Raw genomic sequence first — 11,947 nt, 5'->3', positions numbered from 1 at the left:
CCGTTTTTCCACACCTGTTTCCATTTTTGCAGCCAGTCAACAGCCAGTCAGCATTCTCTGCCAAATGAGCATGCCCAATCCTCATTTAGCTGTTTCCCCACTTCCTTTTTAGGTTCTTACTTCAGCAGCTTTTTGTACTTTGGCAAATGCTGGGTTCTCCCAAGTCTGCTAAGATGTCCTTGTGCATGTTGGTTGTCACCCCCAAACAAACGACATTCAGAGTATGCGTTCACTATTCATATATATTGGGGGTGAGCAGTATGTTGCCCTCCAGATGCTTTGGCATACAATTCTCTCGAGCCTTCAGTAATTGGCTATGTTACTCAGGACTGATGGGAGCTGTAGGCTAAAACATCATGATAGCCACAAATTGTCTACCTCTGGCATATATGAGGAGGGTAAAATAGAATTCCATGTCACCAGTGTTTTTTGAATTCATTGTGTGAATTTTCTCCAGACTATTATTATTAGAAACAGTTATGATTTAGCTGAGTTTGGCTTCATTAGCATTTCAGCTAGAATACAGTTTGAACAGCTTGAAGACTGTGTACAGCTCCAGCCAAGAAACACCTCAGGTATTCTGTTTGTTTGTTTATTTAGGATATTTTTAGGCCATCCAATCACACTGAGTCTCTGGACGGCTCACAACAAAATATCAACATCTTATTATAAATAGCCCAACAATAATAAAACCAAATAATCCACAACTGAAATAAAAATTTAAAATCTATTAAATACTAAAATATTGGGTAAATAAAAAGGTCTTGACCTGGCACCGAAAAGCATATAATGATGGTACCATTATATTTCTAGGGATTGCATTCCATAGCCAGGGTGCCACCACCGAGAAAGCCCTCCTCTGGGTAGTCTGTCTCCTGATCTCCTTTAAGGAGGGTTCCTGGAGCAGGGCCTCTGCTGCAGATCTTAAGGGGCGGGAGGACATGTGGGGGAAAAAACATTCCTTTAGGTATCCAGGTCCCAAGCCATTTAGGGCTTTATAGGTCATATCCTCCGGGAGCCCTCAGTGAAGGAAATTAGGAGGGTGGCTACTCGGAGGAGGGCTTTCTCAGCGGTGGCGCCTAAGTTATGGAATACGCTCCCCAGAGAGGTCCGCCTGGCGCCGTCGTTATTTGTTTTTCGGCGCCAGGCAAAGACCTTTTTATTGAAGCAGCATTTTAAATGTTAATATTATTGAATTTTATTCGGCCAGGGCGGCTTATTTTATTTTACTGTATATATTTTAATTGTTATTGTTTTAATGTATTTTGTATTTGATGTTGTAAGCCGCCCCGAGGCCTTGGCAAGGGGCGGCATAGAAATGTTTTAATAAATAAATAAATAAATAAATATCCAGCACCTTAAATTGGGCCCGGACTTCAACGGGAAGCCAGTGGAGCTGAAGGAAGACCAGAGATATATGAGAATAATGACCGGTCCCTGACAGCATCCTGGCAGCTCTATTTTGCACCATGTGAAGTATCCGGACTGTCTTCAAGGGCAGCCCCACATAGAGCGCATTACAATAGTCCAACCGGGAGGTTACCAGTGCATGTGTTACCCTTGTTAGGCAGTTCTCGTCCAGGTAGGGATGCAGCTGATGGATCAGCCAAAGCTGAAGGAAAGCGCTCCTCGCCACCACCGCCACCTGGATTCTCAGTGACAGTTCTGGGTCAAGGAGCACTTCTAAGCTGTGGACCCTGTCCTTTAGAGCGAGTGCAACCCCGTCCGGGACAGGGCCAAAGTCACTTACTTGGAAACTTGAACCACCCACCAAAAGGACCTCCATCTTATCTGGATTGAGCTTCAGTTATCGGAAGCTCATTGAGCCCATTACCTCAGCCAGGCACCGGTTCCGGACAGCCACTGCCTCACCTGGATTAGTTGAAAAAGAGAGTGTACTGATGACTCTGCAGCCCAAACCTCCTGAGGACCTCTCCCAACATCATGTAGATGTTAAATAGCAAGGGGGACAAAATGGAACCCTGTGGTACTCCATGGCAGAGTTGGAATGGCGCAAAGCCATAGTCCCCCAGCACCACCTTCTGGAATTGGCTGGCCAGGTAGGAACAGAACCATTGCCAAGCAGATCCTCCTACTCCTAACCTGGCCAGCCTATCCAGAAGAATACCATGGTCGATGGTATCAAAAGCTGCCAAGAGGTCCAGGAGAACCAACAGAGACACACTCCCGTCCCTTTCCCTGCACAGGTCATCGTACAGGGCGACCAAGACAGATTCAGTACCATAACCGGAAAGAAATGGGTCCAGATAATCAGTTTCATCCAAGAGTGCTTGGAATTGTCCCGCCACCACCCGCTCCAACACCTTGCCTACAAATGGGATGTTGGCCACCGGTCTGTAATTGGTGGCCACCTCTGGGTCCAGGGATGCCCTCTTTAGGGCAGGCCTGATCACTGCCTCGTTTAAAGGGGTCGGGACCTGGCCCTCCCTCAGTGAGGGAGCTCCTGGATCCAGGTACTGATCCTGTGTTTGGCTTTAGTAAGTGGCCATGAAGGGCAAGGGTCAAGTAAGCAGGTGGTAGGACGTACCAGTCCAAACACCTTGTCCACATCAAATGAAATTCATCCAACAATGCTGGACCAGAAGGCACTCTGGACACCTCCCATGATGGATCCCTATCTACTGTGGAATCCATCGCTTGTGACGAATCTGAGCGATTTTCTCCTTAAAGTGCTGGGCAAGGTCAACATAATGGGCTCTCGATGGTGCCACAGGATCTTTTTTAGGGCCAGGATGTATTAGGCTATGCACCACTCGAAAAAGCTCTGCTGGACGGCACTGTGAGGAGGCAAAGGAAGCAGAGAAGAATTTCTTCTTCACCACCCTCACCACCACAGCATAGGCTCAATAATGAGCACGTAAGTGTGTTTGGTCAGATTCATCTCATGTTTTCCTCCACCTGTGCTCTAATTGTCTCCCGGCACGCTTCATCGCCCATCGCCGTATACCATGGAGATGAACAGGCTCTGCCTGGTGGAAGAGGACACTTAGGAGCAATCGTGTTGATTGCTCTGGTCACCTCCCCATCACACAGATCAACCAGAGCATCAACAGGAGTGCCAGCCTTATCAACCGGAAAATCCCCCCGAGCCCTCAGGAATCCATCAGGATCTGTCTGGCTGCAAGGGGGGGACCCTCTTAATGGGGTCTGCACCCTTACAGAGGGAAAGGCCAGCCCAAGCATAAACCTCACAAGGAAGTGATCTGACCATGACAAGGGAGTTAAGCACGAGTCCCTCACTTCCAGATCACCATATTCCTGCCACCATCTTCTGTTGAGGTCACATCATTCTGACCTCATGGACAGATATCTCTGAGGTGCAAGTTAGAGAGTTAACATTTAAAATACATGATTGGAAGTATTTTATCTTACTCCTCAGCCAAAATGGCACCCAGAGCAGCTTATATGCAGTTGGTAAGACTGAGGGCCAGCCCTAGAATTTAGATAGAATGAATCAGCCCTCTCAGAAGCAGGGAGGTGGCAGGAAGTTGTTGGACAGAACTGTGTGCCTTAGAGTCTGTTCAGCTTAGGTGCCCTCTGAGTTTGTCTGTTGCCTTCAGGTGCCGTTAAGGATGGTCTCACACCATCAGTATTGAAGACAGACGCACCTGTCAGCCCAGGAGGCTCTTCTGCATGGAATGGGAGGGCTCATCATCCCATTCTTCGCTTCAAGTACCCTTAACACAATCCCCTTGGATGAATATTATATTTATTTATATATGTATGCATTTATATATTTATTTCCACCCAAAAAGGCAGCTAACAGTAAAATCCAAATGAGAAGCAAAGTCTTAACTAAAGCATAGCATAAAAACCAATATATTTTTAAAAAATATAAAATAAACAATAGTCAGTCAAAATCCCTCCTGCAACAAGCCAGATTATGTGTGGAAGACTTGCCTGAATAAAGCTTTGCTCATTTTCTCCAGCCATCAGTGCATGTTTAGGTCCCACTCTGCAAGTTTTCATGAATCTCATTTCACAAGGCACAGTGCATCTCCATTTTGTTCTATGTCAAAATGACATGGCAGCCCAAGAATGACCCCTAGAGGAGGACAACAGAGCAGACAAATGAAAGGCCAAGAATGTGGGGTTTCCCACAAATGAAGACCTGGCTGAATCACTTGCTCTGCTGTTCTGCATACAGCAGAACAAAGATCACCCCATGTTCTTTTCCAGCCTTGAAACCCCTGCGTGTTTTCATCCACTCAACTTTGTACAAGGCAACACAGTCACAAAGGATGCAGAAGAAAGCAGGTACAGAAAATGGATGGCAGGCTCAGAAACAGGGTTGCTTAAGCTATACTGCTAAAACAAGGGAGCAGGACTTTTCTGGTGAGGATCTAGATTGACCCATCAGACCCACTCTGAGCTGGATGACAGCAAAGAACATGGCCTGCCCTGGTCACATGGGTGGGCATGGGCCTGTCTCTGATGTCACTCCCACACCTTTTTTTTCCTTGGTTCATGTTGGAAGGAGGCACAGTCTCCAATGTTTGAACTGGAGGCTGATTGGAACCCAGCTGCCCTCCTACTTAGCTGTAGCAATAAAGCAGACATTCCGATCTATGCTTGGCATCACTTGTGAAATGCTCTGCAATTGAGCTATAATTCCACTTGTCTGAGAAACTAAATGCCTAACTCTAGGACTGGGGGAAGCATACTGGATTCTTTATGGAGCCATGACTCATGGTCAGAAACTACTTTTAAACTCCTACAGCCAGCTGTGTACATCTACATTCCAAGAGTAGTTTTACTAGGAGTACTTTTTCACTGAATCTTCCACATGTGACTTTCAGTTCCTGTACAGCTGAGCCAAACTTAAGAGCTGCCCTCTCTTCATGTCTGTGTTAGAATCATGTATCAATGAGAAGAGAATGGAAAGAACAAGAGGGAAGTAAAATAAAATTCCAAATGTGAAACATTCACAAAAGATAGGGAAGACTCACCACTCTGGCCGAAGTAGAAATAACTTTAACCCCCTTCTCTTCATCATAGTCCTCCCATCTTCATACTTCACTTTTTCAGGAAACACTTATCTAATTCAGCCTGTTGTGCAGATTCCCAAGTTAAAAGGAAATACATTATTAAATAAAGCCAATCTTCTTAGTAATACAGGACAGCTTTACCCCATTAAAGTCTTAAGTTCCCCATTAGAGAAAATTTAGCTATCAATTAGACTGAGGATTTAGATTTTTGATGATACACAAATACATTTAAGGTGACTGGGAAGGCATCCAGGCTCCAAAGGATTTTGGAGCTACCCCGAGATGGTGACTTGACCTCCCAAACCTTGCTATTAGACTGTACAAAGGAGGTGTGGCGTCTCAGCAGTCAGACCTGCCCTTTTCCCTGGATTCTCTCCTCCTTATGTAGACATAATCAAAGTAACCCAGTCACTCACGTGCCATACCAAGCCTGTTCTGGCCTCCACACTCATGCTTTTCACATTGGCCACCCAAAAAAGGCATCCTCTGAGAAAAAGAATCTGGCAGAATTTAGCAGTAAACTCATCAAAAGTAAATGAGATGTTCTTTCAGTCTGTCCTACACTGACTTATAATAGTAGAAATAATAGTTATGAACGGACTCCTTTCAGTTTGTTGCAGTAGAACTTAAATGCGTGCACACTTTTCTCTTTTGTGCCTAACCTTCGGAATGCTGAGAAGAAAATGAGTCATAAAAATCAAGAATTCAGAAAGAAAGCTGGCAATGAAGCAATGGGTACTTGGAAGCTCTATAGAAATTATGAGTAATGGAAAGCTTGTAATTGTAATAGCAATTTCATCCAGTTCAGATACAGAAAACTCTTGCCTTTTAGGAAGAAGGTCTTAGGGTCATTTATTTATTTAAAATATATTATTTTTTTCCCTAAATCTCTACAGGGAGAGAAGAAATCCAGAGGAGGAAAGCCTCAAAAATTTAGGAAACTGAAGAAATTGTTCTGATTAACACAGTAGTGTTGCACTCTTTCTCTCCCCAAAGAGAAGAAATTTAGAACAAGTTTCACAGCATCCATTTCCTTCTATAAAGGCAAAATATTATACTTACCACTGACATAACCACAGCTTCAGAACACAAACATGGTTTGGAAGTTATGTAAGCATGGGCTCTGACATGCCACCTTCAGACTCTGTGGACACAATTTGGTACATACTTAGACAGGAAAAAAGGCCTACAATTCCCAGCGTGGCCCAGCCAGCATTGCTGGCCAGGGGAAACAGGGAGTTATAGGCCTTCTATTCTGTCTAAACATGCATAGAATTGTGCCTTTCCAGCAGGGTTTGAGCTGCTGAAAGCTGCAGGACAGAAGATGGAGCCTTGAGATATGTTTGTACACATAAAAGTTGGGAAGGAATCAGTAAGAAGCCACATCCCATCTAGGCCATTTTAGTTTTTCCATTTCTGTTCTTTTAAATCTTTGAACTGCTGCTAAATTTTGGTTTTTTATTTTATACGGTAGCTTTAAGCATCTATTTTTATCATATCTTATTGTATTATATGATTTTAAATATTGTGAACTGCTTTGACTACTTGGCAGAATGGAATGTAATAAATAATTACAAGTTACTTCCATCCCAGCCTTTTTCTCTACTCTTTTGCTATCATTTTTTCTCCTGAAATATGTTTTCCCCAAATCATTACATTCTCACATTTTTCTCCCAGCTGTGATCTCCAGCTGATTTAACTGCTGATTTTAAGTGACTTTTTTTGGAACTTAGGACTGCAAATTAATCACAACAGTATGAGGTCTGAGACACTGCATTTTTCTCACCTGGACTGGAGGTGTGGCTTAGATCACTGGATTCATGGCTTATAATTTATGAACAGAAATGGAAGCTTCCCCAGTATTAGTATCCCTTTCTCATGCGGGGTCAGTTGCATAGGGACCACAATGGGCAATTTGTCAAAGCTTTTGAAAAGTCCAAGTATGCAATAGCCATATCCTGAACCTGAACGGAGCGAACAGAGGAGGACAGGGAGACCTCCACCCACACCTCCCTCCATTGTCATATTGCTATTCTCAACCCACAGAAGGCAACTGTCTTGAAGAAGGGAAGCTCCAATATCTGGGCTGGGTCTCCATGAGTTGGGGAATTAGGCCAGGAGACCACAGCAAGGAGCAATCAGAAGTAAGGAGACAAAATCAGAGGCAGGAGGGGAGAGCAAGCCAATAATCAGGAACATGCCAATAACAGAATTATTGGTAACACAGGCCTTGCACTCCAGCAAGGAAACAGTGAGACAGGAATTTTCCTTTTTCTTCCCTCCTGGTAAGAGAGTTGGTGGGCAGAACCAGATGGTTCCGCAAAAGCCATGGTTGTCCAGCATTCAAGAGGGGTCAGAGGAGACCAGTTCCTGACAGTTGGACTTTCTTAGCAATTCTCCACTTCCGTGATGAACACTGTTCCTTATCAGATTGTATATTTCACTAGGTCTTGGGCTCTGCTTATATTTAAGACAAAGGTTGCCTCTCCTTTCATTGGTTGCATGAGCAAATGTTGTAAGGCACACTCATTTAGGATATACAGAAATATAACCTAGTCTAAATAATGGCAACTGAAGCCACACATTACTACAACACTTCCTCTTGTGGATGCCTTCCTGAATTCATTTTCCATCTCAACAGTGCCCTCATTTTTTTGGTCAGGATGGCAGTGTTGTGGGTGCCAGTGAATGGCTCATACAACGCAGCAAACTGTGAGTAATTAGCCATGATTGGTCATTATGTCTTGAAAATCTGCCCCACTTCCATAGGATGGCTTGTTTTGGGGCAATGAGCTGCCCTGACAATCCACAGTTTGTTCAATGGGTCCCTGGACCTGTAATGAGTTGGTATAGGATCAGGTGGAATTCATTAAAAATCAGCATCGGGCTGATAAGCTTAGATTAATTGTGGATCTGTTTGCACTAAATAAGGATAGAACAAACAGAACTACTTTTATCTCTTTGGATTCAGATAAAGCCTTTGATACAATTTATTGGAGATTTATCTTTGCCACATCAATACATTGCGGACTTCCTCCAGAATTTCCGAATTTGATTAAAATATTATATGAACTCTTAAAGCCAGAATTAGGGCCATAAAGAGCCCAGTCTGAGATTTTTTGTTTTACTTGAGAGAGGTACTAGGTAAGGATGTCCCCTTTCTCCACTGATACTTGAGTTGTGTTTGGAACCCCGGCATGTGCCAGTCAATGAAATCTTAATATTAATGGGTTTGTGCATAATGGATTAGTATATACACATTCCCTACGCTGTTGTTATTCTATCATTTCAGCTCTGATGACAATTAATGCTTTTAGACATCTGTTTATTGGATTAACTGGTCAAAGTTGGAACTTATGTACAAAGTTGGAATTCATACTACGCAGTGTGATAATATACTCCATTAGAGTTTTAACTAATTGGCAATTTAGTCTTTCTGTTGAACTTATCTGGGAATACTTATTCCAAGAGATATGACAAATGATTAAGTTAAATTTGAATAAGTTGATTAAAAAGATCTCAAGGGACACTGACAGACAAGCATGTACAAAGTTAAATCTACAGAGTTAGGTAAATACACTTAAAATGAAAGTAATACTTCAGATTGTTTATATTTTACATACTATTCCTTTAGTTTTACCTGGCAAGTATTTCCAGAAGCTTAATGTTTTGTGTAAATTTGTATCGAGTTCCACTCCACCACAAATATTTTTTATTTATTTTCAATTTATATCCTGCCTTTTTCCTACAAAGGGCTCAAGGCAGCTTACATCATTCTCCTCCATCTTATCCCCACAACAACAACCCTGTGAGGTAGGTTGGGCTGAGAGTCTGTGACTGGCCCAAAGTCACCCAGTTGGATCCACGGCTGAGCAGGGACTAGAACCAGATCGTCTGAGTCCCAGTCCCATGCTCTTAACCACCACACCACACTGGCTCTCAAGGAATATCCTTGAGATAGAAGCAAAGAGGGTAGATTTGGCTTCACCAATCTTTCCTTATACCAGTGGGACTATTTGTAACCTGCACTAGATTTTGGTCTTTCCCAATTACATTTGATTCTGCTCTGTGGTCAGTTTGGGGATTTTCATTTCTGGATCCTCTTCCCAAGTAGATTCCATTGGGCTCTCACCATACCAAAACACAATGTGCCTCCTTCAGGTGGGAAACTGTGGAGTACATTTTTACATCAACTCCAATTTGATGTATCTTTAGCCCTCTAAGTTCCAGATACATCTGTCAGGGGTGAACACACACACAGCATACCACACAAAAAGCACATCCACACAACAGGCAAAGCATGTGCTACAAAGAATAAATAAAGCTTTCATTGCTTTCTTTTGATTTCTCCACCCCGAGGTCATTTTCCAGGCCACACAGTCCTTCCTTACCACCAAAGCTCAAGACAATTTCCTACCAAGCCCCTGCAGTCGCTCCCTTCCCCTCCCGGCCAAGCTCCCAGCCCCTCAGCTGCTTCCTGGCACTCTGCTATGCTCCTTGTCAACCTTCCCAGCTCCTATACTTACTCCCTGTCTACCTCCCCTTCCCCCCAAGTTGCTCCCCACCACATGGGGCCCAGGTGCATTTTAGAGAAATAAACACAGTGCTGGGAATAGAACTGTGAGTGGCACCAGCAGGTTCCTCACTGGGTTTCCCAGCAGTAGATGTTCCATAGCTCTATTATTTTATTATTTTATTATTTTATTTTATTTTATTATTTTATTTTATTTAAAACATTTATATGTCGTCCTTTACGACGTCTCAGGACAGCTTACAACATTAAAATCGAAAAACAATCAAAACAATCCATGAACAATAATAACAGGAGTAATAGATAGTAAAATACAAAGAGATAAAATTAGGTAAAAGAAAGTGACTGTTAACTTTTAAAATCAGTGGCTCTTAAAATAATGTTTGAATAAAAAGGTTTTCACCTGGCGCTGAAAATATAAACTCGGTGCCAGGCAAACCTCTCTGGGGAGCGCAATTCCACAGTCTGGGCGCCACCACAGAGAAGGCCCTACTCCAAGTAGACATCCTATCTCCTTCAGGGAGGGTTCCCAGAGCAGGGCCTCTCCTGCAGATCTTAAGGGACGTGAGGGCATATAAGGAAGGAGATGTTCCTTCAGGTATCCTATTAGAGAACCTCTAGAGCTGCTTACAGTGAAGAGGCCCGCACAGTGGACTCTTTCATGCAATGCTGGCTGGAGATCTTGTGTTTCTTTAACTAGTGTGACAGCAGTTGAGCATGACTCGAACATGTGCCCCAGCATCTCCTATGTTTATAGCAGAAAATCTCAAGGGTTCAGGGAGCCAGTCATGACAGATGCAGCATAAAAGCCTGGATTGCAGTGCTAATTCTGCCATGGTAGGCCTCTCTTGAACCATGCTGCTCCCATCTGCCTGAAAGGAAAAGCCAAGCCCAGTTTTGTGTGCACAGTCAGTCCTTTGCAAAGGACAAACTATGCAGAGCACGCTGACTTTTGATGGGTTGGCATTGAAAAACTGCCAGGTATTTTTGTATGAACCTAATTATTTCAAAATGTACAACATGATAATAAATCAGAAGGATGAATTAGAAACATAAGCAGAGTTAGGTGAAGAGATGTCTAAGAAAAACCTGTTAATTGTGCCCAATTGAAAGTGGGGTATCAGGGTGGGGAACAAGTTATAAAAAGCTACCTTTTGTTACTTAAACAGCAATGTAAGGTAGGACCTTATATATACTTACCAGGCAGTGCATTCCACTGAATTCAGTGAGAGTTATTTCTGAGTTGACACACACAGGGCCCCCTAAACAGATTAATACATCAAAAAGCTGTAAGAATAGATGTCCCAAGTTTTCTTACTTGGCTGTTACCACATTCTCTGTACATGCAACTTCCCTTCCCTGTCTGTCTACAAATGAGCAGGCAATTTTTTTTTGTGGGGGGGGGGATTCAAGAGCTGATAGATTAAAAAAAATTACTTCTCTTTTTTAAGGTCCATGACATGGCAGGTGCTGGTTATCATAATATCTAGTATAAATACAACTGTCTGTTATTACTTGGACACAAAGTGATTGTATAAACCAGCTTGGCCAGTCAGATGCACTCAGGTAAAGGACATAAGCATTTCATAGTCAGGACTGAATCTGAAATCACAGTGCTCTTTATCAAAGAGACACAAAAGGCAAAGGTAGCCAGCCATGTTGGCCTTAAGAAAATTACCCAAATTCTGTAAGGGAAACACTATCATTAGGGCAACCAAAAGGTCCCAAAACAGTACGCAAGTTGCTGAATTCTTTTCAGGCATGATGGTAAATAAAGCAAAAAAAAAAAGGGGGGGGGAGAAGGAAAAAGTGGGTTGATGCCGATACCACGGTGTCTGCACTTAGTTTTAATGTGAATGTATTAAAGAGCATTCACAACAATTAAAACCATTTCAGAAAGTTAATCGCAGTCATATTTCTAGCATTACCTAATTTCAGGAGTATAGCTAAATCAACACCCTTCCTCCTCAAGCCATGTTGGAGCAACTGTCACTAATCTCCATGTGCCAATGCTAGTTGGTTAATTTAAATTGGTGGCATCCCATTGGAAAGTACATTATCCATAGACTAAGGCTCAGCATTTTTCTATAAATGTTGTACTTACTGTAATAATTAGCATTTATTTTCACCAACTGGACTTATAGGAAAGGGAACCTTGAGCCCACCAATTTCTTTAATGGTTTCCACCACACCATCAACTTGAGCCTGGACCAGTCCAAACAGCAAGTTTAATTTCTATCAACCAGTTTAACTGCATACTAGAAACCAACCAGTACTTTCCCACATGCTTCCAGTGATCATCCAGAGCACAGTATGGCTTATATATCCTATCACAGAGGTGGTCAAGATGTTGTTGGATGCCAGGTCCTATCAGATGCAACCAACATGGCTGATGGTCAAGGATGAT

Source organism: Varanus komodoensis, unplaced genomic scaffold (genome assembly GCF_004798865.1).
Source record: "Varanus komodoensis strain SLA01 unplaced genomic scaffold, ASM479886v1 scaffold12, whole genome shotgun sequence".
Lineage (NCBI taxonomy): Eukaryota > Metazoa > Chordata > Lepidosauria > Squamata > Varanidae > Varanus > Varanus komodoensis.
Note: the sequence above shows the minus strand (reverse complement) of the source record.